Source organism: Chelonia mydas, chromosome 3 (assembly GCF_015237465.2).
Source record: "Chelonia mydas isolate rCheMyd1 chromosome 3, rCheMyd1.pri.v2, whole genome shotgun sequence".
In the NCBI taxonomy this organism is placed as follows: Eukaryota; Metazoa; Chordata; order Testudines; family Cheloniidae; genus Chelonia; species Chelonia mydas.
Genome location: NC_057851.1, coordinates 79,609,915 through 79,636,825, shown reverse-complemented (window position 1 = coordinate 79,636,825; position 26,911 = coordinate 79,609,915). Strand labels below are relative to the sequence as shown.

Genomic DNA, 26,911 nt, shown 5'->3' with positions numbered 1-26,911 from the left:
TTTTTTTTTTTTTTTAGATACCAAGGTTTCTGGAAGTATATTTTTTAACAAATAAGGAAAAAATACCATAGTAATCACATTAATACTAATATCACACACATTCTTCATTAAGGGAATTAGTGGTGTGGATTGAAATGTGTCATCTTACCTGCAGATCGTTGATTAATAGCTGTATGTCAGATGAATGCAGTTCTAGCCAACTCTTTTTAAAAAGAGCCCTGTTTCGCTAACATGTCATGCCTGAACATCAAGCGTCAAGACTTAGAAACAAGAAAAATTCCACTCATACGAGTAAAAGCAGGAGGCCTTTTTCTCTTTCCATCTGCTGCTTCGTAAATATACTGGGTTCAGTTCTGATTTCAGTGTACGCAATTGTAAATCAGAAGTGACTTCACCGAAATCAGTGAAGTTACCCCAGAGTGAAACCAGTATAAGTGAGACCACAATCAAGCCCATCACAGGAACCCACAAAAGCATTCACGTGAATAGCCCGAATATTGGTAAGCAGTACATTTTGGCTTGTAATAAATACTTAGTAGCAATGTATGCAAGTATGTAAAGTGGACAGTAGGGAGCTTTGCAACACTTTTAAACAGCCCCTTTCCTAGTATAATGTTATCTAGACCAGACAAGGCAATGGAGCGTGATGGGATTATCATAATTATTTATTGTATTTATTATAGGGTTGTTTTTTTAGCATCACTGTGCTCAGCGCCATGCAAAATAAATGAGGACGCAGTTTCTTCTTGAAAGTGTTTACAATCCCAATGTCAGGAAAAGCAACTTCCTTAGCCTGACAAAGTACAATGTTATGCTGATCATAACCCAATATTTTCATGTACTGTGAATACAGTTTTCTGTGCATCTCTATAGTACTGTACAGCTATACTCCACACTCTAGATCTGAGTGAGTGAGTGTGTGTGTGTGTGTGTGTATGTGTGTGTGTGTATAAAGCTATTCCCATGCACGTAGCATCATTAACTGAAATATCTGCAGCAACAAATCATTGATCTCTATTTTAATTACCAAAAGTCAAACAACTCATCCTTCAGGTTTGTGGAATCGTGTAAGCTCAATATTGGGCCACATTGCCGCATGATCGGGACAAAGAGATGATGATACAGTCTGGTTTCTATGGCAACAGAGGAGGGGTAGTTAAAACAGAAATGTTGCAAACACCCGTTCTAATCATTATAATATCATTAATGTTATTGCCAGAGACATTACTCTTAAAAAAGTGAATGTGCCATTGCCTTTCGGTTTGTATGGATTTTAAATAAATAAATTAATTAAATGGCAATTTTTTTTCCCTTAGTTTAGCTGCTAAGCGAAAGGAAACAACACACAGGCCTCCTTTTCTGCGTGTAAAGTGTGTGTGTTCTTTAAAAGGCAGTGGTTGGCTGGTTTTCCGGACATGATGTGGTTGAAGCTGTCATCGTAATGGAAATTCATTGCTGTAGCTATGGTAAATCGAGTTTTCTGCCTGTGCTGAATGCATTAGTCTAATGAGCTGTTTGCAGCTGGAGAGCTGAGCTGCTGGAGACTTACAGTGTGCTAACAGACAGGGAGAAGATGGCTTTTGCAATAGTCTGTGTGCATGTGCTGAAAGTCATATGCCCGTTAGGTCGAAATACCTGGTCTCTGTAAGACACTGATCAGTGTTTTAACATAAGCAATAGGTAAGGGGAATGCATGCTTCTTCTGTGCCTTGTTTTTGTTGTTGAGCCCTGTTTTAAGCAGCTGTCATTCTGTTGTATGCACTGCTGTATGATAACTTTAGCAATCCTAAATTGCACACTGTATGTATGTGATACATGCATACAGTGACCGTGCTGTACAATTACTATGTACACTGAACCACACCTTAACTTAGTCATGCTACTAATATTGTGTTTTCAGGAACAGTTTAATAAAGAAAGGTGCAGGGTATCAGTGTATTCAGCAGGTTTTGTCTGTGTCTGCGTCTCTGCTAGTCCATGAGTGTAACTGCTTCTCTATTTAAACTATTTCTTTGAATACGTAGAGTGTCTTCATGCTTTTTTCAAATGTAAATCAAAGTGGTTTTCTTTCTTTTCCTTGCCAGGTGCATGTCTCTTCCATTTTTAAAAGCTCCTTACCTTGAAACGTGAATAGCGGGCAGCAGTATTTACAGCATGGATTTTGTTTTTTAATGTAGATCCTCGGGCAGTCAATCTAAAAAATGATCTTTTTAATTCCCCCAAATCATGTATTAAATTGGATTTAATCCTTAGGATCCTTAACTGACAATTGCCGGAGGCAGTATTTTTTTGTGCTGGTTTTACCTTTAAGGACAGGAGGCATCTAACTTACAAAGGACGCAGAGGAGGGCACTTTAGCTTAGTTGATTTGTCTTTTCAGATGTTTTAAAGATAGGCTTGATTATTGATACAACAGGCACAAATAATTTCTTGATTAAGAAGACACACATCACCTGGGTGGTGGGTGTGTGCAACTCCTGTTAGCCCTTCAAATGTGTCCCTTAACTTCACACGCCATCACACCGTCCAGTCTACAAAGAGCGAATCTTTTACAGAGGGTGCAGTCCCACCGGCTCAGTGAGTAATTTAACAATTGACATAGCTGGAAGTTGTTTCTCTCTCCAGAGCTCAAATGAAAGAGGCTATGAATGCCATTTGCTTTGCTTGGGGTTTATCTAAACCTGCTAATTTGTTAGAACGAAATAGCATTGGGATTTTCAGTATGGATGAGGCAAGTTCCAGGAATCCAAAGCCAGTGTAGAAAGCTGCAGAAGGAACACTTGCTAACTCGTCTGTTTGTGGGGGGGGGGACTTTGATTTTAATTCTGTATTTTATTTTAAGAATACTTTGGAGACATTTTGACCAAGTATAGACCATGGGTGTTTAAGGTTGCATAAAACAGAGAGTAATGAAAAATAGATTTAAAAAGGGGTTAGGTAGCAATATCTGGAAGATGCAGAATTGTTTGTGTCCACAGGACTGTACCCTAAAACTTTTACCTTTGTGTTCTGATAATACGTACAGCTTCTTCAGAAATGCTGTGCAGACACTCTTCAGTTCAGATGAAACATTTAGAGCCGGTCAACAGCTTGTGTAAATTGTCATAGCTCCATTGACTTCAAAAAACCTGTCTCCGTTTACACCAGCTGAGGATCTGCCTTTTAGTTCTGAATGCCCAGTTTTAGAGATCTTGTTTAGACTCAGGATCTTCCAGTCCTATCTAGCCACAGGTGACTTTTTGAAACTAAGATCTCATATTGATTTTTCCTGTACAATAAAAGACAGAAACACAGTTATTTAGTCAATGCAAGCCACACTTTGTGCCAGAAAGAATTCCACTGCTGGGTGCTGTTTAATTTATGCTTCTGGGGAACAATAACAAAACCCCTCACTTCCTGGGCTCGATCAAAAACTCTTGAGACAAACCCATTGTTAAAGTCTGTGGTGATGCAGTCTTGTCCAAAGGGGACTGCTGGATAGATTTGCTATTTTTTTCATAGACCTATTTGAAATGGTGTAACCAGAGCACTCTTAATACAATGGTGGACACTATGCAGAAAAGAATTAGTATAAATCGTTGATTTTTTAAGTTTGGCCACATCCTGAAATCCAACAGCAGCTGATAACGTATGAATGAATGAGGGACTACATTGCCTATAAAGAAGACACTGCAGAGCGATATTTTTCTCAGGCATCCCCTGAGCTCTGTGCTTGCCACAAAATGTACTTGTTTCTACTAAAAATGGACAATGCAGGGTTATAAAGTTACGGTATATTTCAGATGTGTCATCCCTAGAACTTTAAGAATATTCAATTTAATTTTGCCATGTATTTTTTTCTTTCTATAACGTAATGTAACGTACTATTCACCACCCCCCTCCCTGACTGATTCGAGTCCGTCTGAGGTGAAGTTAGAAAGTGGGGTGTTGAGTGGGGTGTGCCACGAACAACTTGTGTACACGGCATCTGAAAGCTCTGCTTACTGAAGCGCCCCTGCCACTCAGTGTGAAGAGGCGGTTCCTTGGTTCGCAGCTCTGGGACACTGAGAGCCTGCACTGTCCATCAGGCAGACTGACAGCTGTGTACGGGGCAGCGGTCGGGGGCTACCCTCGCAAGAGACTGCAGCTTAGCTCTCAAAAGAGCGTATTCACGACAAAATGAAACGAAGCATCTTCAAAGCACAACGGCTCGCGACTTATTCTGTAATCAAGGGCAAGATTTATTTTTTAACTTCATGTTCCGTAGTGGAGTCTTTGCTGCTGCAGTACAGCTTTGTTCTCCTCCGAGCTCACACCCTGACTCTGTGCCCCTGTCTCTTCGCTGCGCGTTTCAACAGGGAGACAGCAGGAGGACCGATGCGAGGGCAAGAGTATACTAGTGACAAGACTTCCAGCTGTTACAGTGTCTTGTTCTGTCACAGGCAATAATATCACAGTCTCGAGGCAGTGAAGAAAAGCAGGATGCCCCGATCTCATTCCGATCCTCTGTGCATTTGGGTCTTTTTGCAAACCTGAACCTGCGAACCTTTCCTTACCCCAGCCATCTCTTTGGGCTCAATGGTATCTTTAAGGTGCAGTCCTGTGTTGAGTTGCACCCCTCCAGGTGCCTCTCTGAGCCCCACAGCATGCCGCTTGAGTGCAGCTGCACTTGCATCCCTGCAGGGGGCACTGCAATATACACTTGCTCTGTGGACCACTGCAAATGGCGGAAATAGCCATGGTGCTGCCCTCCTGCCCTCCCCACATGCTTTGGGATGCGGTGTGCCTCTAGGAGACCATGGAGGGAGCAGTGCCTGTGTTCTCCTTGGCCTTTGTAGGCCGTACAAATGGGAGGGAAAGTTCCTTGGGACCTCCCCTGAAACGGCACTCTCACAGGCTGGCCTTTGGGCTCAGTGCTATTGTTCATATGTCTAAGGTACACCTACACTGCGGTTAGACACCTACAGTTGGTCTGGGCCAGCTGACGCGGGCTCGCAGGGCTGTTTCATTGCAGTGTAGCTGTTCTGGCTTGGGCTGGAGCCCGAGCTCTGGGACAACTCCCCCTCACAGGATCCTAGAGCCTGGGCTCCAGTTTGAGCCTGAACGTCTGCACCTCAATTAAACAGCCCCTTAGCCCAAGCCCCGCGAGTCTGAGTTAGCTGGCACGGGCCAGCTGCAGGTGTCTAACTGCAGTGTAGACATCTTCTAAGTCTCAATGTAGCATGGGGCCGCTGAAGGGAGAGGACTCAAGACTCCAACAGTAGAAAGAGAGAGAAATGCCCGATTACTTTACGTGATTATTTCTATTGTTTGTTCTTGTCCTTGCACAGAAGGCCAATGTCCGCCCAGTAAGGACTAAGCTGGAATTCTTCCCTGTTAAGGAAGGCCCTTACGCCGCTCCAGCTCACTAGCAGAGTTATTTTGTTATTCCCTATACATACAAAACATGTACATGGCATGTACAAACCAGAGAGGGAGACACATTCTCTGCCCCAAACTACTGGCAACGGAGATAAACGAGGCAAATAAAAACAAGCCCTACAGACACAGGCCAGGTCAGGCAGGAGGCTGGCGAGGTGTGTCAGGAAACTGTTTGGTGAGAACGAGAAAGTTTGGAAGAACCGGGTTACAAGGCAAAATTTGAAGAAGCAAAATCCTTAGGCTCGGTGGGCCTGATCCAAAGCCCACTGAAGTCAGTGAAGGTCTTTCCATTGGTTTCCATTAGACTAGGTGCTGTCCATACTGGTATTTTCAGCAGTATCACATCTTCAGAGTGTAACATTGTAAAAGGGAGGTGTTAGTAAGAAGAAATAGAGTTTTTCCCCTAGGGTCCTCTTCCGCCCCGCCCCAGCTGTATAGTGGGTGGAGGAAAGGGTTAGTACTAATCCCAATGTGAAGGAACTCTCAGATGGCTGGAAATCATCTTGCTGGCCATTAGAACTAGTGACCATATTTAGCAGGTGACTGCTACCATGGGTTTCACTGGACAGTGAAGGAACAATAATTAATAGTGTCTATTTGTACAATGGGAGACATGCCAATCTCACTTTGAATGAAAACGTATTTCTGGAATATATTATTTGTTTTAAGGTGTTGCCATATGAAGAACTGGCTTCCTGAAGAAGGGAAACAAAATTCTCTTTCCTTTTTGCTATGTTCTTAAAAGCTCATTCACGTCTGTGTCAGGGAGATTACACATTGTTCTATGCACACGTGCAAGAGAATTACAGTTGATGTGTGTTAAAGAGGCTAATTAATTTGTTATTGACATATATATATATATTTAAATACAGTCTAAACTAGCCTCTTTGCACCAAGTTTTTCGACTGACGAGGGTGAAGGATTTGGCAGAAGAGGTGAGGGTGTGGTTAAATTTTCCTAACTAATCATTTAAATGCCTAATGTTGTGAGGGGTGGGGGGTTAATTGCCTTAAAACATCATGAAAACTAGAGGTTGTTGACTAAGATTGCGTGCTACCTGAAGGAAATAGTGTAAAATTGGACAGAACAAACACTGGATGGGTAGTTACGTTACACGGAAGGATGGATAATTCTTCTTGTACTGGACGGTTTGCTCTTGTTCTGAGTCCACCTTTCCGCACTCCCACTGATTTTCATCACACAGGATACTCTGAACTACAGTCCAAGCCTTTTGCTCTCCACATGTTTTCACTTGTTGTTCTTTTTGCTGGTGGGAAGGAAAAAGTTTCCTATTCAGCCATCCCTTTCCCGACCCCAACCTCTTTGTGATGCACCAGAGCACCCCAAAGCCCTATCTCTACTGAGCAACAGTTTTCTTCTGAAAACCCTTCCTGCTCCTTTATGCAGATGTCTGTCTGTGTAGCTCTCCGTCAAAAGGTAGCTGGCGAAAAGGAGCCATTAGCACTTTACCAAATAAATATCTGGATCATAATGAATATTAATTAGTAACTGGAAAATATATGGCAGCCATAAGAATTCCAGGTAACTAGGCAATCCCTTCTGAAAACTTCTTAATTGCAATTAGGTGGTCTTGTCTGCAATTTGCAAGGCTGGAACCCAACAGGAGCTGAAGGAAACTCTGAAAGAAGCCTGGTATTCTTTATATTAGAGATTGCCTAAACATCAGAGGCCAGAGCCTCAGCTGTGCTGACGGTGAATTTGGCCCAGCTCAGGGGAGTTTGGACTAGGGAGGGGAAAGTGCCTCTAAGCCACTTTTCCATGCCAGTGATCCTGGGCTGGTGTAACTTAGAGCATCTGAAATTAGGGCTGCTTGAAATGACATCAGCTGCCATGGTTCTAGGGGGACTGCGATGCTGACTGAGGATCAAATGGAGTAACATGTTTTTCACCTTGTCCCATTCCCACACAACCCTATGTGGAGGGTGTAGGAGCAGATTATTTCCTTCTCTCAGGGGAAATCCTCCCCTCACCTGCTTGGGCAACTTTTCAACCACTTCAAGGTGCTGGGGCAGAACAACACTGCCAGGGCTGGGGCCAAGAACCTTGTCTCTCCAGCATTTTAGATGACCCATGGAACATTAGTCTGTCTGCTTAATGAATGATTTAGGGAGATCCACATTTTGGTTCTGATCCTGCAAACACATACACACATCCTTACCTCTACTCACACAAGTACTCCCAGTGGTGTTTCATTGATTTCAGTGGGACTACTCACATGAATAAAATGAAGCCTACAGGGTCAGAACTTGAAATGATTTTAAATCCTAGTGTTGAATTTATCCTCTGCAGAGGTTACACACATACCCACATATGTACATTTACATATGTTGTATGTGTGCTGGTCAACAGGCTCTTCTCAACCTGTTGCATCATGTGCACGCTTTCTCGGCGTATCCTTCTTGGTATTGATGCTATACTGAAGGTTGAGCAGGTGTCTATGTAAAACAAGTACGTCTGAGCATGATCTACACAGATGGCTAAGGCAACTGTGACAGAAGTGTTGATTTCTTAAACACAAGGGGTTAATTTAAGATACACTGAGATGCAGCACAAGAAGTAGCATGTCACCTTAGTGTGACATAACACTAGTATGACCTCATTTGTGATCTCAAGCAAGACAAGTTGTTTGTAAAAATCAGCTACTTTCCTCTTTGAATTGCTCCTCAGGTGTGAAGTGTGTGTTGGGGGGGGGGGGGGGGGGGTGGTACTTTCTGCTGAGGGAAAGCCTGTAACTCTAAGTGATAGAGATGCTCTATTTGTGCATTGTGCGCACACATTTTCCTGGCACTTGCCTGATTCTCTGCGTTTTGGCCTGTACATCAGTGCACTGAGCAGAGCAGCGCAGAATGTAACCGGTGAGGTGAGGGCAGTGTACAATAAACTTCCCACTTTTTTCCACAATAGATATTTCTGTTCAACTCCCTCTGTTTTTAATAGATTAGCTTGTCATTAACATATTTATTTTCACAATTGCACTGGGTAAGATGTCCAAAGGTGGTTTGATAATTAACTGAGAGCTGAACCTCTGCACCAGAGATGAAGGAAGGTCTTGGGCAAGCTCAGGCCGTAACCAGGGCTTTTAATTCTGCATATTAAGGTTTCATTCTAGCAATGCAATTTGTTAATGAGGACATTGTCCTGATACTTCAGGTGTGGTGCAGTTGATAAAAGAGAGAGAAAAACACAGGCTTTGCCAGAGCACGTGACTGTTCCATCAGAATCCCACTTGCAGCAGTGGCTGGTACCTGATGCCGCAGGGAGAGGCAAGTCTCTAACAATGCATCCCAGAGAGCATTCTACAGTGTTTCCAAATAGCTCCAGGAAAGACTAGACTGATTGAACCTCCCCTGCAGAGATAGGCGAGGAAGAGCTCCCTTGTGCTGTAGCATATATTTCTTTTAGCTTTTGAAAAGAGGAAGTGTTTTAGCAAGACAGGTCCCTGGATAGAAATGCCTCTCTCATATGTCCATTTAAAAGATCAGGTTGGCTTGGCAACAACAGTTTTCAAGAGGGGCTTTATGCTGCACTCCCACTCCCCCCGCCTTCCCCCTTCATCCCACTCTACGTAATGAGAGAGACAACTTCCAACAATGAGGGGGAAATCCCTGGGGATATGAAGTCCTTGAAAGACCATCCCACCTCAAATAACCCCATTATATCATTCTTCAAACAGGGCAAGCAACTCCCCTAAGATATGTGAGATTCCAGGCCACGGACCCTGTGTAATTCCACAGTTGGATTTATTATTAATAGTTATTAATAGATGTCTGGAGGCTCCCACCAAGATTAGGGACCCATTTTGCTAGGCCATAGTTTGAATGAGGAACTCTCTCCAATAACTTACAGCATAAAGAGACAAGAAACCATGTGCTGTTGTTCCCATTTTATAGCTGGGGAGGGAGACAGATTGTGACTTGCCCAAGCTCCCTCAGGATGGCTGTAGCAGAGCTGGGAATGAAGCCGAGCTGGGAATGAAGCCAAGCTGTCCTTAGTGGTGCCTTAACCTCAAGACAGACCCCCTGGCCTCCTTGATATGAAATCTCCCTTTCCTCTCTGAAATTACCTCAGTAATTAGATATGGGATGTAATTCAATTGCAGTCTCACCAGAGTCTGTCACAGCCTGAGTTTTGAGAGGCTAAGAGGATAGGGCAGAACATTGTAGAAATTTCTATATACACTGGCATTTTTCTGAAAGAGTTTTGGTTTGATTCATATACCTGTATAAACGTAAAGCTGGGCTAACCACTGAGAAATCCACATGTTCACAGGCAGCATCCATACCCACTTTTCCTGACCTACCTGTGCCACTGATGGAACCACTGAGTCTGTGTTCCACTCCCAGAGAGGCCACCTCCCAACCAACCTGCTAGTGTCCTCAGAAGCACATTTTCTCCACTCTGACTAATGTATTCATACTGCACCCAACGCCTTAGTAGCTAAGCATCTTTCAGGAGGGGAAGAAAGAAGCCAAAGGATGACAGAAATGTTATAAAGCAACTGGGGTTTTTTGGATGTTTTGTATAAAATGGCTTCATTTATGAAATGTAAACATAAGTTTACAAATGCTGGTGCACTTAGGAGAGGCACTGGGAACATATGTGTAGAAATAAAAAAGATAGAAACAGGAGAGAGAGAGAGAGAGAGAAAGAAATCCTGGATGAGGGTTCCTCCAATTTCACCAGAAATAATACTTGGGCCTAATAATAAAGTGGATTTTTTTTTGTTTTTTGTTTTAAATGGGAAGCAGTGGTCAAAGGAGGGAAAGGGGGCCTGGGACTGATAACTAGGAAGAAATTGCAGGGGCATGTAGCATGATGGAATTATAGTTTGGAGACTGAGCATATTTTCTTCTTTGCTGATGATCTCCATTTGTATCTGAGCAAATTAGGACTGAATTGTTGAATATTAAGTCTTCATTCCTGAGTATGCTGGACTGGGTTTCTGGTTTAGTTAAGCACCAAACAAAAAAAGCATGTGTCGCCTGTAAAGTTCTTGGAGAACCGCCACTGAAAAAAGGCTTGAGCAGGTGGAAAGTGTGATTATTTAGTTCTTCTCCTAGGCCCTCTCTCCCCTGTTTATACATGCAGACTGAGCTCGAACATCCCTGGAAGGAGTTCAGAGTCTCCCCACAAGTTTGAGAATTTAACAGGGATGAAAGCAGTGGGGTTCTAGAGAATGTAATAAATAATGAGATCCTTGTTATAGATTTCTTTGAACCATCCTACTGAATTTGGTAGCAGGGATATCATTCTCTTTTGAAATTCCTAGGGTGGGTTAAAAAACCCTGACCCTAAACCTGTGGAAAAGTTGTTATTTAGGACTTTTCCTTAACAGAGAGGAACATAGCAAAGAGTAAACCAACAAACTAAGTACAAATGTAATGGGACATGTTGGTGTGAAAGGGAAATAAAGAACAGCTCAGTGCCCTTTGGAGGATACACCTCAGTGCAAGGCATCTTTCAGTCACACCTATTGCCTGAGTGACTTGAGGGGTTTAAGGAGATGGGTTAATACACTGTCCAATACATTTGAAAAGTTTCCTCGGTGCAAAAATTGGTTTTCTTCTGCTATGCAGCACCATTGACTTTGTTCTGACATCTCCCATTTGTGCCCTGTCAAACAATCCTGGGAGAAAAATGTAAGAGTGAGTTAGTTTTTTTATTGTCTTTTCCCTCCCTTTCTCCAAAGGCCATTATCGAATACACTTGGCTTTTGGTGTCGGGAAACCAAAAGGTTAAAGAGGGGTGACCCATCTTTCCAAGGCAGGTCCACTTCGTTCATGCAAGTTGGGAAGCTGCCAAGTTACCAATGAGACCCTGAATGAGTAACCTGTTAAAATTACAGAGCATTAGTCTACTGCCCAGGGGGTGAGTGGGAGGGAGCCCAGTTTAACCAAGACAGAATGGCAATGCAAGAAACAAGGATTTGGAGGTGGGTGCCCAGCACACAAAAAATGAACTAAACAGAAGACAGAGCATCTGAGAGAAGCTCTGTTTATTATCATTATTTATGTACACGCAGAGACTCTATGTCCTTTCCCCCACTGCAACAGAAAAAATATATTCATAACATTTATCTCCTGATTTCATCTGTCAGCCTCCATCTATTTCCCTATAAACGATGAATGAGAGATGTGCCTGGTAACTATCTCTTATGGCTCAGAAAATATTTGAATGTATTTGCATATTAAGTTAGCCACATTTACACTGCGCTTGCTAAATGCAGCAACACGAAATCCTACACAAAGGGGGCTCGTCGGCCATTAATGTGTCTGGGATTTATGTGAACAGCTTCCCTTAATGGTAATGGGAGTTACCTGCACAAATTGCCTGTGCTCCAAGAGGGGCTAGTGCATGTAAATACGTATCACTCGGTATGGTTTATTTAAAAAAACCAGCACCCTGGCACACTAAGATATTGCCACGTTCCTGATATTTGCCTAGTTTTTCTCTTCCACGGTGGCGTGATGCCTGGTTATTGACTATGTGGCACTCTTCTCTTTTAGGGCCCAGTCCTGCAAACACTTACATGCATGTGCAGTCCCACTGATGTCAGTGGGGCCTACTTGCAGGAGTAAAAGGTTGCCAGGAGCAAGACCTTACTGAACCAAAGTCTCAATATGGTGTTAGGGCAGCAAGAGGGAGGGTGTTAATTCCAGCCTGCTTGTCTGCTGGCCAAACTTACACTGTTTCTACCTACTGTAAATTCCCCCTCCTTTTTCAGCTGGGTAAGGGATTCTTCACCTCTGGTCCTAAACTGGCATGTAGTCTTGCTGTGCACTGTTCAGCACCTGCCACTTTCCGCCCCTGGCATGTCTGCATTTCGGTGTCCGTGCTGTGACTCTTTTGCTTATACAGGGCCTGATTCTCCTGTCATTTACTCTGATGTCAGTGAGGAGTAAATCCAGTGCATTCAATGGAGTACCATGGTTGTGTCACCCAGCAGCAAATTCTCAATGACCAGTCCGTGGACCTGCACCAGTCCCTGAGATCTCCTTGGCACAGTTTAGGAAGGCAGCAAGCCCGTCCCTGGTATCAAAACGGTTGAGAAACATGGCTCTAGCCTTTGTAAAAACAAGAGGACACCCCTATAATGAGCTATCCCTGAGAGGAGAATACAGGGCTGCCTTGTGACAATCCATTTCCCTCTGGCTGTTGCCAGACTCTTCCCTACGTTGCCCCACTTTCCATTAGTACCCTATGTACTCTATTTATGCAGTGCTCTCTTTGAATACAGCCCTATTCAAAGCACTTCACAAGACAAGGCCCCTGCCCCTTGTCTGGCTCAGGTGAATAGTATACGTAATAACTGCTCAACGGCAAGAAGGCAGAGAGCCCATGGACCTTATTCCCTTTTATACTAATGCCTCTCTATGCTGGCTGAGTGGTGTAAAGAGGCCTTAGTGTATAAGGCACCATGTCTCTGCAGAGCTTAGAAAGACTCCAGGCCTGACTACTGTAAAACACAGTGTAAATCCGACCCTTTTGCAAAAGCCTTCCCTAAATACCAAGAGAAAGAATTGGAAGGAAGTAAAGAAGAAAAAGCACCTGCAGCTGGGAGTAGCCAAGGGCAAGGGCCACAAAGGACAAACCAATGTAAGTCTGAATGGTCTTGGTGTCTGTTGGCCTCTTTGTGAAAAACCTACACTAGGTAGATTGTAATAGAAGATCATCATGAAAGGTGATTTTGGGGGAGGGTTATGGGGCCTGGGAAGTGGGAAGCGGGTCTAAGGGTAATAGCGGTGTGGTGAGAACTTGTGTGTGTCAGAGAAGCCAGGAGATATGTGGATCCCAGCCTATCCAGACAAGGAGGATTTGCTAAGTATATTCAAGTGGTTCAGCACATCTTTCCTGCAGATCACCTGGGTTTTCACTGCCTGCCATCCCCTCTTGAGCGTCTCCTGCTTTTCCAATCACAATCAAAGCCACGGGTTTGGTTTCACAGAGCCTCAATGCACCTCAGGCCCATGAATACTTTTCAGTACTGAAGCTGGGTGTGTGTTTCCTTTTAGAGAGGGCACACAGGGAAGGCCTGTTCCCAAGTTTCCTGTTAGCCTAGTACTTCGTGCTGTAGTGAAACAATGCATTGTATATGCAAATGATATTGATGGCCTGCAAGATTTGGCCAGGCCACAGGAAATCTTTTATGGTTCCTCCATGATGGAATTGCTCCATTAATCATTTCATTCAGAGGTGTGCACAGATTTGCACCAGATTCTCTGCTGAAGGCTGCCCTTGTATTGGTTTTGGTTAGAACATGCCAGTTGGGAGTGTGTTTCTTGTAGGGGAGCAGTTGTTGAGAGAGGATTCTCGTGCTTGCCAGAATTTGTCATGCTTTTGATCAGAGTGGTTTTTACTTGTCAGTCTTGTTTGTGTCTTCCCTCTGGCTGAATTAATCCTGTGTCTTGTGGTGTTGGCAACGTTTTCATTATTTGGGGTATTTTTGCTAGCTGCCAGATCGTGTGTTTTATCCTCATGTTAGTGAGATACACTCTATCACCAGGGATGCAGTGTCATTTAGTGCAGGGGTTCTCAAACTTTTGTACTGGTGACCCCTTTCACACAGAAAGCCACTCAGTGCGACCCCTCCTTATCAATTAAAAACACGTTTTTATATGTTTAACTCCATTATAAATGCTGGAGGCGACGTGGGGTTTGGGGTGGAGGCTGACAGCTCATGACCCCCCCATGTAATAGCCTCACGGCTCCCTGTTTGATAACCCCTGATTTAGTGGATAGAGCACTGGACTGGGACTCCGCAGACCTGGCTTCCATTCCCAGCTCTGTCACTGACCTGCTGGGTGACCTTGAGCTAGTCACTTCACTACTGTGCCTCATTTTCTCCTCCAACCCTCTGTCTGTCTTGTCTACTTTGAGGGTGAGCTCTTCAGGGCAAGGACTGACTTACTCCATGTTTGCACAGAGTCTGGCACAATGGGCCCTGATCTCAGTTAAGGCCCAAGGTGCTAACTGTTATAATGATTAGTTATTATAGTAAGTAGCTGGACACATTATGCTATGGCTGACACAGTCAGGTGCAGGTTTAGTTTAGGAGTTTGAAGGGGATTGTGCAGAGATTTTTACTCTTATGGCAAAAAGTTTGGGTTCCCCCTCCCCCCCCACAGTCCTTTTGGATGGGTTAAGATTTGCACTTATATACATCATAGACCATGCTTATAGCTGCAATTCTGTGGCTTTTTTTTTTTTTTTGCATTACTTGTGTGTTTGTGGGGAGTCTAGATTTAATTTTGTGGTGATAATTTGCCCAGACATTACAGTGCAGGTTATTCCTTGTCTTACCTACACTCAGCCCAGCCCAGCCCATTTAATTTGGAGGCCACTTCCTTCTCTGTGGGGATATCCATCTGCAGTCTTGCTACTTCAAGCATCAGCTGGCAAGCAGCGCTCACGCAGCAAGCAGCTTTCAACCTTCCTCCAAGCCAGCCTTAGCAAAGTGCTTCAACAACTCAGCTGAGCTGCCCCAGCCAGGGGAATGAGGAAGACACAGAAGCCAAGATTTTTCAAACAAGGCTAAGAGAGTTAGGCACCCACTTCCCACTCAGTTGGATTTGAGTGCCTAAATCCCGTAAGCACCTTTGAAAACCACAGCCAGAGAGACACCTTCCGTACTGCGGAATGCAGTGCTGCTACTGAGCCAGTCCGTGTTGTTTTTCAAGCGAAATGCTGAACACTTTTCATTAGAGCTATGCAATGAAAGCTGAAGCTGCGTGCAATCTGTCTGGCTTGAGGAGGGATTCTGATGAACCTCTAGCTCAGACCATCCAACTGTTTGCTAAACTTTAATCTAAAATTGCCCTTTCTGCGTATCTCTGGGGCCTGGTCCCACTCCCAGCGAGTTCCGTGGTGAAACTCCCATGGACATAGATGGAAACTGGGCCCAAGCTCATTGTTTGTTGTCATGGGTGTTTGAAATTGGTACCCACGCTGGCTGATCTATCTATTTGGTATCTATATGGCTCGCATTATCTTAGCATCCGAGCACCCACAGTCATTAATGTATTTATCCTCCCAACACTGGTAGGAGGTAGGGAAATACTGTTATCCCTATTTTACAGAGACAGAGTCACCAAACCTGGGTGATTTGCCCAAGATCACCCAGGATATTCTGTTCTCCAGAAACCTGAGTTTCTCCAAGTCCCAGGCTCATGATCTAACCACCAGGCCACCCTTCTTCTCCATCCAGTGTCCCCTGCCACAATATATTCATGTGTTTTTAAGAAGACTATGTCCTTCTAATAATATATAACATGATTACTAATCAAGGAAGACCAGTTTTGGTAGGGATCTATTAATAAAAGGCCTTATGACTAGAGAAACCCACCATAAGAAATACAGCTCCGAGGGAACGGAAAGCTAAACGGTGTGGCATACATGGTGTACCCTACACCCAGGTGTGTTGTCAGCAGCTGCTACACATTCCAGGATGTTATTTGTTGCCTGTCTTTTTATTGGATCGAATTTGCCCACTGCAGAGTAAAAAACCCCAAGAGCATGCAAAGCTCCTTCTTTGTGGCACTTCCTGGGGCTCTAAGCAGCACTCTGGCATGAGCCTGCGCCAAACGCTGTTCTCTTGTGGGAATTACGGAAAGAGAAGAAATAATTTTTTCAAATAGACTAGCTGAAGATAACTCTGTGTTAAACTGAAAATCAAGTCATTAGGCTAATGGGGTTGATCACAATGTTATTGTTTCGGTCTGTCTTAAGAACTCAGATGGCAATTAATTAGTGAAAGGACCACAAGTTGCTGAATTTCAGCACCCTGAGAAAGGAGCAGTTCCTGGCAATAGCAGGAGCAGCATTAGCAGCAATCTAGTCATTTTACAGTAACTGCAGTGGAAGATAATGGCAGTGTTTTTGTTAACCTAATTCACACGTCTATGAATCATATCAAGGTAAGAACCCAGTTGGAACAGAGGCTTTTAAGGGGAGTTCTCGTCCCTCGTTAGGTCTGCACATGAGTGGCTGTGCTTTGTTTCACCCTGTGTTTTCCAAATAGCCATGGTGATCACTTTAAATCACTTTCTAATTCTAAAATGAGCTTATTACACGGAATTATGTTAATGAACACGGTGACATTGACATTATAATGGAGCACGCGCTGGCTGACACAGCAGTCTGTCGGTTCATGTGGGGAAGCTTGAAATACTAGCACAAACCATGTGGAATAACAACCCCATCATTTTTAGTGACGGCCTTGACCCGTCTTCTTTAACGGGAGATACTATACAATAGTTATGCCTGGCCTGTTGCTTCTCTGCAGAGCTGGCCTCTTGCTCACCGTGCCTGGTGGGCTTGTGGTTTGCGTGCTGTGCCCTGCTTTTCTGCTCACCTCTGCAGATCTGAAAGTGACGTCCATGACCTGGGTGTGTTTCTGCATGAAAAGACCAGGATTAAAGAGAGAATGTGGGGCAAGTGAGAGGAAACGAGTGTACAATTAATTTGAGATGGAGTATGTATCTTAATGTCCACGATCCACCCCCAATCCTGGTTTTAAACAAGTAGTGACAAAGATTGTGCAAAGAAATGGTCTGAGCAGTAGCCTGAGAGCCAGGAACTCCAGAGTCTCAATTCAGCATTAATTCTGATTCTCTCCAAGGCCTTGGGAAAGTCACTTATGCCTAAATTTTGAACACTCAATATAAGATATCTGAGGCCAGATTTTCAAACATGCTGATCACCCACATCTCCTGCTGAAAGCAATGAACGCTGCTGATACCCAGGCCTTGTCGACACAAGAAAATTGTAACAATTTAAGTCCTTTTTGAAATTGACCTAGTTAAATCAGCCTTTGGACTGTGTATGGACACTCTCTTGTTTCAGTTTGAGCATTGATATCGATTTTAGCTTAATCTTGTTCCTTAATGATATAACAATTTGTCAGTGGAAAGATTCAAAATGAAAATGGTCATTTCAAATCAAATCAATTTTGAGGGGGAAGGAAGGGGTTTGTTCTTGCCCTTCCTTTCCCTTTTTTCCTTTTCTCTTCCCACTTTTTTTCACCAGAAAAGGAGGGGAGGGAAAGGAGCAAAAGGGAAGAAAAAACCTGAAGCCCCCAAATTTGGTTTTGTTTCAAATCATTTTTGTCAAAAAACCTGGAAAACATCCAAACAAACATTTTCATCTTGTTTAATTTTGTTTTTTGTTTTTCAGAAAAAAATTCCCATTTTTAACCTGCCCTAATGAAAGCTCTATCTAAATGCCAGTTATTACTATTACATGCAGTGTTTTAGTCGTATCGGTCCCACGATATTAGAGAGACAAGGTGGGTGAGGTAATAGCTTTTATTGGACCGACTTCTGTTGGTGAGATATGGAAACATTTCTGGAAAACATTTAAAATATTCATTTGATCATTTCTGACCTTCTGTATTGTAATTTGGTTTGAATACAAATTATGACCACATGTGCTCCTGACATTTATGGGAATTACATACAAAAAGGAAAGGAATGTCTCCCCTTATAATTTACTAATCCGTATAGATGCATTTCACTTACAGTTTAACCTGTTTTAAGCCTGTCAGCAAAAATGGTTTGCATAAAAGAAGTGGTTATTTAATAAGGCTTGGGCAGAGCTGCACTAGGATTGTATAGAATAACTTTTGGGGGTGAGGTATAGTCTGCCAGGATAGGAAATCACCCAAGGAAGGTGATTTCTTGTACAAGCTTCACTATATTCTCCATTCCCTCAATTCCCAATCTCTATGTGGGGGAAATAGTCTTGTAGTTAATGCTTTGCGCTGGGATGTGAGTTCAATTCCTGGCTCAGCCACAAAATTCCTCTGTGATGTTGGGCAAGTCACTTGAGCTAGGTCTACACAAAAGCTTTTTGCCAGCATAGCTGTGTCCATCAGGGGTGTGATGAGCCATGATCCCTAACCAACAGCTGGGCTGGTAAAAGACTCTCTGGTGTAGACACAGTGAAATCAGCAAAATTGTAGTTTTGTAGTGTAGACCTGGCCTCAGTTCCCAATATGATAAATCTTCCCTCCCTCACAAGGATGCTATGAGGATAACATTAACGTTTGTCAGCATTCAGATACTACCGTGACATAGATAAGTAAGTAGCATTAACTGGTGTCCATGCATTTATCCCTCCCAAGATAGACATAGGAGAAAATGGCACTGACCAAACGTGTATATTTATATATGATTTACATATTTATGTAAACACTTAGGTCCCAGTAATCAGACACAAGCACAACTAGACTGACTTCCACGAAGTCTGGTCTGCTTATGCGAGCTGTGAATTTGGCCCTTTGAATGGGTTACTTTCTTACTGAACAGATCCCCAAGCTGTCTGTGCTGAGTTGTCCTCACAGTGGTGGCCACTGACTCAGTGTTACAAGTCTTTAACAGGTGTCTTAATAGACATTTTTATTAACAGGAGTATTAGAGGCAGTAACATTAGTGTGATGTCAGGTGTTTCAGGTAATGCTACGTTTACCTGCCGCATTTCCACATTAACTGATTTCTAATTAACTGAGGTTATTAAATTGGGAGAAAATATTGCAACGAACAATTGATCTCTTAGCCTTAACCATAATTTTCACACAATTAGCAGTGGCAGTCTCCGTTGATGAGACACCAGTACAGAGCTAGCAAGACAACTAAATTACTTGCGATTGTTAAAAAGAAGATCCATTCGGCTGTGGTTCCATTTGTCCTAAGATAGCAGGCCTTTGACCCTTGAAACATTTTAGAATCCCAACGTCCTTCAGAAAAGGAATTCCGTTTTTTTCTTTTGTTTATTTATATCGGTATGTTGGAGAGCCTTTACTGTGGTTAGTCAGAAAAGTGACTGTGAAAATGTCCCATCAGGGTTCTTTATTTTTTCTCTTTCCACCTGCATAAAACTTGCTCACTTTTCAAGTCAAAAAGATTTTCATGTGTCTGTCAGCATTGCAAACTCAGCCTGAAATCTGAAAATCAAACTATCTCCTTTCTGCCTCGTACATGATTCATCACCAGTAATAAAGATTGCGGAGTCAGAACTCGGCCAACAGTTTTGTTGATGGGTGAGCTAGAAGAGAATCTGGCTCACTCTCTCATAGCTGTGTTGGATGTGTGGGGCTGTAACTTTTTATGTCGCAAACAAACAGAGGGCAAGAATGTTATGTTGGGTGGGAAGGTACCATTTTCATAGAGGGGCTGATCCACACCTCACTGGAGTTAGTGGAAAAACTCCCATTGATTTCCTTGGACTTTGGATCATTCTTTACTGATAGGTCTATAGTTATGTTTTAGACAAAAGAACATTCACTTTTGCAGACCCTCGAGGCATACACTGCGTATGCTTGTGCCAATAGGGCCCCCATCATGAGGGAGGGCACAGGCAGTGAAATTGCCACCCTGCCTTGGGTCTTTCAGTGCATCCTCCAGCATCCCTGGCCATCCCCTCCTGTCAGTCAGCTTTGCCCACTTTTAGACAAAGAGGATCCACTCTGCTCAGCCACAGTCTCCCCCCAGTCAGGGTCTCCATTTATGGGGGACTGTGCCAAGATCTACTCTGGCTTCTCCCAGGATCCACTCCAGGCTGCACCTTGCCCAAGGACTTTTGCCAAACTTCTTTGGCTTTTTCTGCTGTGCTGTAGAAAAGTCCCAACTCACTTTATATGCTTTGTTCAGTATCCTCTGCGGGCCCAGGCCTGACATCAGACAAGCCGGTGCCTATTGCTACAGCACATCTTTTAAAATGATGTGCTGCGTTCGTGCCGGTTTGCACAGTAGTGGATTTGACAAGCTGCTGAGCAATGTGCTCCCACCTATCTGAGATCACAGTCAGGCACGGTGTCTTTATGATGGGAATAAACTGATTTCTCTCCACAATGAACCAGTTGGCGGTGTAATAAATGCAATGTCGCATAGATGTTTCATCAAGGGCTCTGTAGATTACATCTCCTGAATATATCCTCATCACATCTGTTCCTGGGCAACCTTGCAAAATAAGCAAGGAGCCATTCTAGTAACCCATCTAGCAGCCATTGTTTTCATTAGCTCCTTTCCCCCCTGGTGGCTATGACAGTGCTTAACTTCCACATTTTATTCAGAAAGCTGATTTCACTTTGTTTATAATTAAAAGATGGCAAGTTGTAGTAAGAGTTACTGTCATCTACCACCATAATCCAAATGCCTGGTGGAGCATGAAACATTACACATTTCAAGGAGGATTGGAGATTAAGAGGGTCTTGGTGAGGAGTAAGTCCTCCAGGAGGCAGAGAAAGGCCATATTGCCTGTACTTATGAGATGCAGTTTGCTGGGACACACTTCCTGAAGGGTAGAAACAAAGCAGCCCAGGACAGGGCTGTCACAGGCTGCAGCTGCACCAAGCAGTAAGAAGAATTGTTACCTCATTTCTGTACATAGTTCTGTTCATTATAAAGGGTTTATCTTGGCACTGGTCTCTGCACACCAGTGAGATACTACCTGGTACCAGGAGCGGGAGGGGGTAGAGCATGCTGGGAGACCTAGAGAGAGGGTAACATTGCAATGGCTGCCAGAGCAGAGCCTGTGCAACTGAAAGTAACTCCAACTCCCTTACCTGAATCAGAGGAAATGCTGAATACATCTGGAAAGAAGTTCAAACAGCAATGTGAGCTGGATATAAAAGCCACAGCAGCAAATAAACTGGAGGATGAGCAAAAGATTGTTCTGCTGTTAACAGTGGGGGGTACAGAAGCCCTGGATGTACACAATCCACTCCATACAGATGGCTGTTGAGAGGGAGAGAGGAAAGTTTTGCAGAAATAATCAAAATGTTTCAGGATCATTATGTTCCTTAAAAAAAGTGTTCTTTCTGAGAAAGATGTTCAGGATAAGAACACAGGATGAAGGGGAAACAATAGAGGAGTTTGTCACAGACATACAACTAAGAAGTGAGTCCTGTGAATATGGAACATTAAAAGACTCTCTCATTAAACATCAGATTGTCCTGGGATGCAACAATGAGAAAATATGTGACTGGTTCCTAAGGAAGATGGATCTAATACTAGAAAGGGCGATAGGTATAGATGAAGCAGCAGAATAAACAGAAACACAAATGAAAATCCTAGAGAAAGGAAGAAAGCTCATGACTTCAAGTGCTACAGCTCAACCAGCAAGTGAAAAGTTCACAGAAATTAAATTAACCAATTACAGAAACATAGAAAACAGGAACCAATGCCAATAATGTAGCAACCAGGAAACAATGCCAGCATGAGTACAAGAAATGCCCAGCACCCAGGCAAATATGTAGGAACATTAATAAATGCAACAATTAAGCTAAAATGTGCAGCAAAAACAGGAAAGTGCATATATTAAGGGCAGACAGGAATTCCTTCAATGAAGAGGAAGAGCTATTTTAAGGCCAATGATAGAAGAGGCTGAAAACTCAAAATATTGGCTAATTAAAATGTGCACAAATGGCACATATGTGATAATGCAAGATAGACAATGGGGTTCAAGTAAATGTAATAATGGAAACTGAAACAGAGAGATATAAGGAGTCCTTAAAAGTGGAAGAGTCAAAAGTGTCTGTGAAAGACTATAATGGAGGAACAATTCCAGTGTTGGGAGAATACACACTGACACTTAACTACAAAGGGAAAATAACAAAACAAGAGTTTGTGGTCGCATACAGATGCAATCAACCAGGCTTGGACCTACATGCATGTGAGTGCTTGGTCTCTTTAAGAGGTTGTATAGCATAAAGAAGACAGGAAGACGATCAGCTATGAAAATATTAATAGCATCACAGGAAGATATATTCACAGGAAACGGATGCCTCCCAGCAAGATACAGTTAAGAGAAGATGTAGACCCTGTGGTACATGCTACATGAAAAGAAAGAGGCAAGAACTGCAAAACATGACAGCAAATGGTACTAGAAGAACCAACAAATGGAGTTCATATCTTCGTAACGGTAGAGAAAAAATAAGAAGGATTCTGGGTTGTGTATGGACCCTAAGGAGCTGAACAAAAATATAAAACACCCACTTCCACTTGCTCACAAGAAGTGAACTGTTGTCTGAGATGGCAGGAGCCATATTTTTCAGCACCATAGCTGCATCAGCAGGATTTTGGCAGATCCCCATGGACAGCGAGGTCTCCAAGATCTGCACATTCAACACACCATATGGCAGATACTGCTTCCTCAGACTGCCTTTCAGAGTATGTTTGACTCCGGAAGCATTTCACTGTACAATGAGCCAGATGCTAGAGGGTCTAGCAGGCATGAAAGTGGACATTGATGACTTAATATTTTGGGGCAGCACTGCCATTGAACATCAGGAATGACTGAGGAGAGTACTGGAAATTGCAAGAGCTCATAACCTTAAAGTGAGTAAAATCAAACGTCAATTTCAAACAACACACTTGGGAGAGAGATTGACCTCCAAAGGAATCTTGCCTGACAAATCAGAAAGATTCAAGCAATACTGAACATACTGAGATATGAAAATAAAAGGGCATTCAAAGGCTGCCAAGCATGTTGAATTATGTCAGCAAGTTCATACTCAACTACAGAGCTCTCACAACTCACCTAATACGTCTCCTCCTGAAGGTCACGGAATGGGCATGGATGCCAGAGCATGAAAGGGAGTTCAATAATGTAAAACACATTCTGTCAATCAGTTCCAGTGCTTCAATTTTTTGACTCATCAAACTCTCCACAAATGCCTCAAAAGGAGGGCTGGGAGCAGAGTTATCGCATCATGGATCTGATTGGTTGCCAGTCTCATATGCATCTAGGGCTATGCAGTCGCAGAGATGACACACACACACACACATTGAAAAAGAGTCACTAGGTCTGACATACAGATATACAAGATTTTATCGCTTTTTCTCAACAGTTTCAAAGCAGAAACTGATCACAAACCTCTGATTGCAATACACCAAAAGGGGCTTGGAGAAGCACCACCAAGGACACAGTGACTACTTTGGTTAATACAGAAGTATGATGTGACTTGGTGTTCCAACCTGGATACTGCTTAATAATGGCAGACACACTCTCAGGATTGTCTCCATCTGACAATACACAGGCTGATGATCTGGAGCAAGCCTTAAACATACAGCATGTGATGCTTTTTATCATGTTCACAGGTATCTCCAGGCATATTGGATGAACTGGAGACAGAAACAACTAAAGATTAAATGCTGCAAGAAGTGATATGAACTATAAGTAAAGGAGGGGAAAAAACCAACACTTCCTTACCTGCATATTCCCACTATAAAAATAAGCTTCCAGTGCGCTCAGGAGTGGTTTTCAAGAGATGATGAGAAGGAAAATATTGGGATGAATACATGACGGGCACCTGGGAATGACCAAATCAAAAAGGGCAGCTAGAGAAGGTGTATTCTGGACATAGGTGTATAGTGACATCAAAGAAATGGTGGCAGTTGTGTTAAAGACTCGGTGAGAATTTGGCAAGATGGGCACTGGCCAGTCAGAACTACAGTGATCAAAGGGGAATCACCTCGCCGTATTCAGTGAACACAAGCTTCACAGCTGAAGGCAAAAATCTTACCAAGAAATCATAAGCAACTGCTCAAGATACTTGACAACTTGGCTGAGACAAGCAAAGTAAGAGCAGACACACAAGTTGAAAACAATTCACAAGTTGACCCTGTTACTGACCATGAGACTAAACAATCTGTGACAGACAAGGATTCGACTAAAGAGGGTTTGCAATACAGCAGATCAGGAAGATTGCTGAAACAGCCTACGAGACCGATCAAGACATGGTAGGGTTGTGTTTAAGTAACGCGAAGAGTTGTTAGTTATTGTATTGGCAATAATATGATAGTTTAATAAAGTTTTAGTTAAGGCAGGACATTTTTAAAAAGGGAAGAAGTGCTATAGCATAAGTCCTCCAGGAAATGGAGGAATGCCACAATTCCTGTTCACACTGGATGCAGTCATTAGTTTCCTGGGACACACTTCCTACTAGGGCAGAAACAAAGAAGCCCAGGATAGGGCAGTCACAAGCTTCAGCTAGACAAAGTAGTAGGACATTTTTGTTACCCTATTTCTGTAAATAGCTCCTGTTCATAGTAATAGCTAGTTCATAGTAATAGTTCATAGTAATAGCTCCTGTTCATATCTTGAAATCGAGCTGCTCATCAGTAAGTTACTGCAGGTGTGAAACACTAAAGACCATTAGCAATTCTTTACGGCTGAGTTATATTGAGCCACACAAATGGTGTACAAAATACAGGCCTCATGTGCCATTTTGTTACTTCAGTTTTCTGTCAGTGTTATGCCATTGGTTTTACTGGAGTGAAGCAATGGTGGATTATGCCCCACATATGCATGTTTCATTACTCAGTGCCGTTGGAGAAAATAAATGCTTTCCTAAAGGTGTGTAACATAGCCCAGTATTCTCAAACCATTTGTTATAGAATTGTACCTGCTGAAATGCCCAGGCACAAGTGAGAATTTGCTGAGTCTCTTGGGTTTATTTATGAAGACAAATAAAACCCAACAACCTTTAAAAAGCCAGTACACTTTTCTTTGGGCTGTGGGCAAAGACACCTCATGCTGTGGTCTAGGGAAGTAGTAATCCATCTCTATAGAGCACTGGTATTGGTGATACTTTACCCCTGTGTGGAGGGGCCTAGGCACCACTTAAGTGCCATTTTTGCCTCTGTCCAGGGGCGAATATTACTCTTGGACTCTATTTATGATCGTTTTGTGTTAATTTTCTACAAACATCCAGCTGAGGAGAGCTGTGCGTATAACCAATATTTCAGTTCAGTGGATGAATCCAAAAAAAAAAAAAAAATCAAATTTTTCAGCAAAATGAAAAAGTTAAAAAAAAAAGTTGTAGGCTGCATGAAACATTTTGTTTCATTTGACTTTTTAAGCCTTTTTTAAGTAAAATAAAATTGAGGTAAAATTTTAAAATGAAGTGAATAAAAAAAATGAAAAATTTCATTTAGAAAATGCCAAAACAAAATATTTTTGATTTTTTGGTTTGTTTAGGGTTTTTTTTGTTTGTTTTTTACAAAAAAAAACCCTGACAAATTTGCAAATGTTTCAGTTAACCTGAATCTGCATTTTTCTGGCAAAAAAAGGTTTCAACTGAAAAATTTTGCCCACCTCTAGGGCTTTTTCTGTTCACAAGAACCTTCCTGGGAAGAGGTTTCAGAGTAGTAGCCGTGTTAGTCTGTATCAGCAAAAAGAACGAGGAGGATTTGTGGCACCTTAGAGACTAACACATTTATTTGAGCATAAGCTTTCATGGGCTAAAATGATGAAGCGGGTTTTAGCCCACGAAAGCTTATGCTCAGATAAATTTGTTAGTCTCTAAAATGCCACACGTACTCCTCGTTCTTTTTGAGGAAGAAAAATTCTCAGATATTTGTGAATTTTTTTTTACAGTACGCAGCTCTTCTAAAGCTTCCATATTGTAGCACCAATCACCTCAACCATCCTGTCCACCTCAGCGTGCACACGGGGCCAGATTCCACCTAGTGTAAATCATCATAGCTTCATTCACATCAGTAGAGCTCCACTGATTCACCTGCTCTGAGGATCAGGTCCATTGTATTTCTTTAGGAGGATAAGAACTAATGTAGAAGTGCAGTAGATCCTCTTTCAGTTTCCAGACTAAAAAAAGTATAGTCGATGTACAATCTGCAAGAAGGCAAGAGCAGAATAATCCCCCCCATTCCTGAAGAAGGAAAACACCTGCAAAATGAGAGGAGAAGGGCTAAGGGTTGTGGTTGCTGATTTATTGTAATTAATTTGGAATTGTTCTTAAACTCATTAATATTCCTCTCTGCAGGAACAGAGATTTTATATTTAGCAATACACACTAGGGAGTCAGTGACACACAGGAACCATTTGTCCTTCTTGGGCAAAATCTATAGACAGTGTGAGCAGCCAGGGAAGGAAGGCTGTGAGACACCAATTTCTTCTCTCTTCTCTGTCTGCGCTGGCCATAAGACTCAGCTTTTAACAAAAGGGAGGTAGCTCCGAGGTCAGCTGCCACATCATCCATCTCAGCTCAGCCTCGTTGTCCCTCAGAGTTTCAGCAAAGACTTCATAGGAGAGTGTTCCCCGAGGAGACTGAAATGTAAGGGCTAGCTTGGAATACCCTCGCTCACGCTGGACAGTTCTTTCATGGACTTCAATGAGGCCGCTCGTGGAGTACCGTGCTGATATTGCAGAGCCCTCACTCACAAGGGTGAGCAGTTTCTGATGTGAGCAGTCCCTCTGTATAGATGCACAGCTTTTCAGCCCAGATTAACCTCTAAAATGATGAAGCAGAAACACATCTCGTGCCAGAGATTAATTGAAGCTAAGCGGAGAGAGCTTTATTTGTGTTTTCAGGCTGCATAGTCCACAATGTGATGTATACATCAGAATCTATGCCCATAAAGTAATCTCCTAGGTAGATCCTGAGGGAAAGTGGCCCTTTGGGTTGAACTGTTAAACCAACCACCCTGTTGGTGAGGAAAGCCAGCAGGCCAAACAAAGAGTGATCAGTTTG

At 42.8% G+C, this 26,911-nt stretch overlaps 1 protein-coding gene and 1 long non-coding RNA gene across 10 annotated transcripts in view; one reads left to right on the top strand and one right to left on the bottom strand.

Annotated features, from left to right (window-relative positions):
- The first annotated feature begins 1,447 nt into the window (after positions 1 to 1,447).
- Positions 1,448 to 26,911, top strand: part of SCML4 (Scm polycomb group protein like 4) — a 110,241-nt gene continuing 84,777 nt past the window's right edge. For 3 of the 9 annotated variants that reach the window (XM_043542751.1, XM_043542752.1, XM_037894581.2), the window contains exon 1: positions 21,767 to 24,158. The gene's annotated coding sequence lies outside the window, so the exon portion shown is untranslated. Of the gene's footprint in view, positions 2,578 to 21,766; positions 24,159 to 25,341; positions 26,606 to 26,911 lie in introns of those variants that run through there. The other 6 variants (XM_027819900.3, XM_037894582.2, XM_043542754.1 and 3 more) reach the window with 5 other exon arrangements.
- Positions 2,552 to 23,054, bottom strand: LOC122465020. The gene is made up of 3 exons (XR_006289532.1): positions 22,957 to 23,054; positions 20,981 to 21,152; positions 2,552 to 3,268 (listed from the first exon to the last, which is right to left on the bottom strand). It is a non-coding gene; the product is annotated as an uncharacterized LOC122465020 (long non-coding RNA).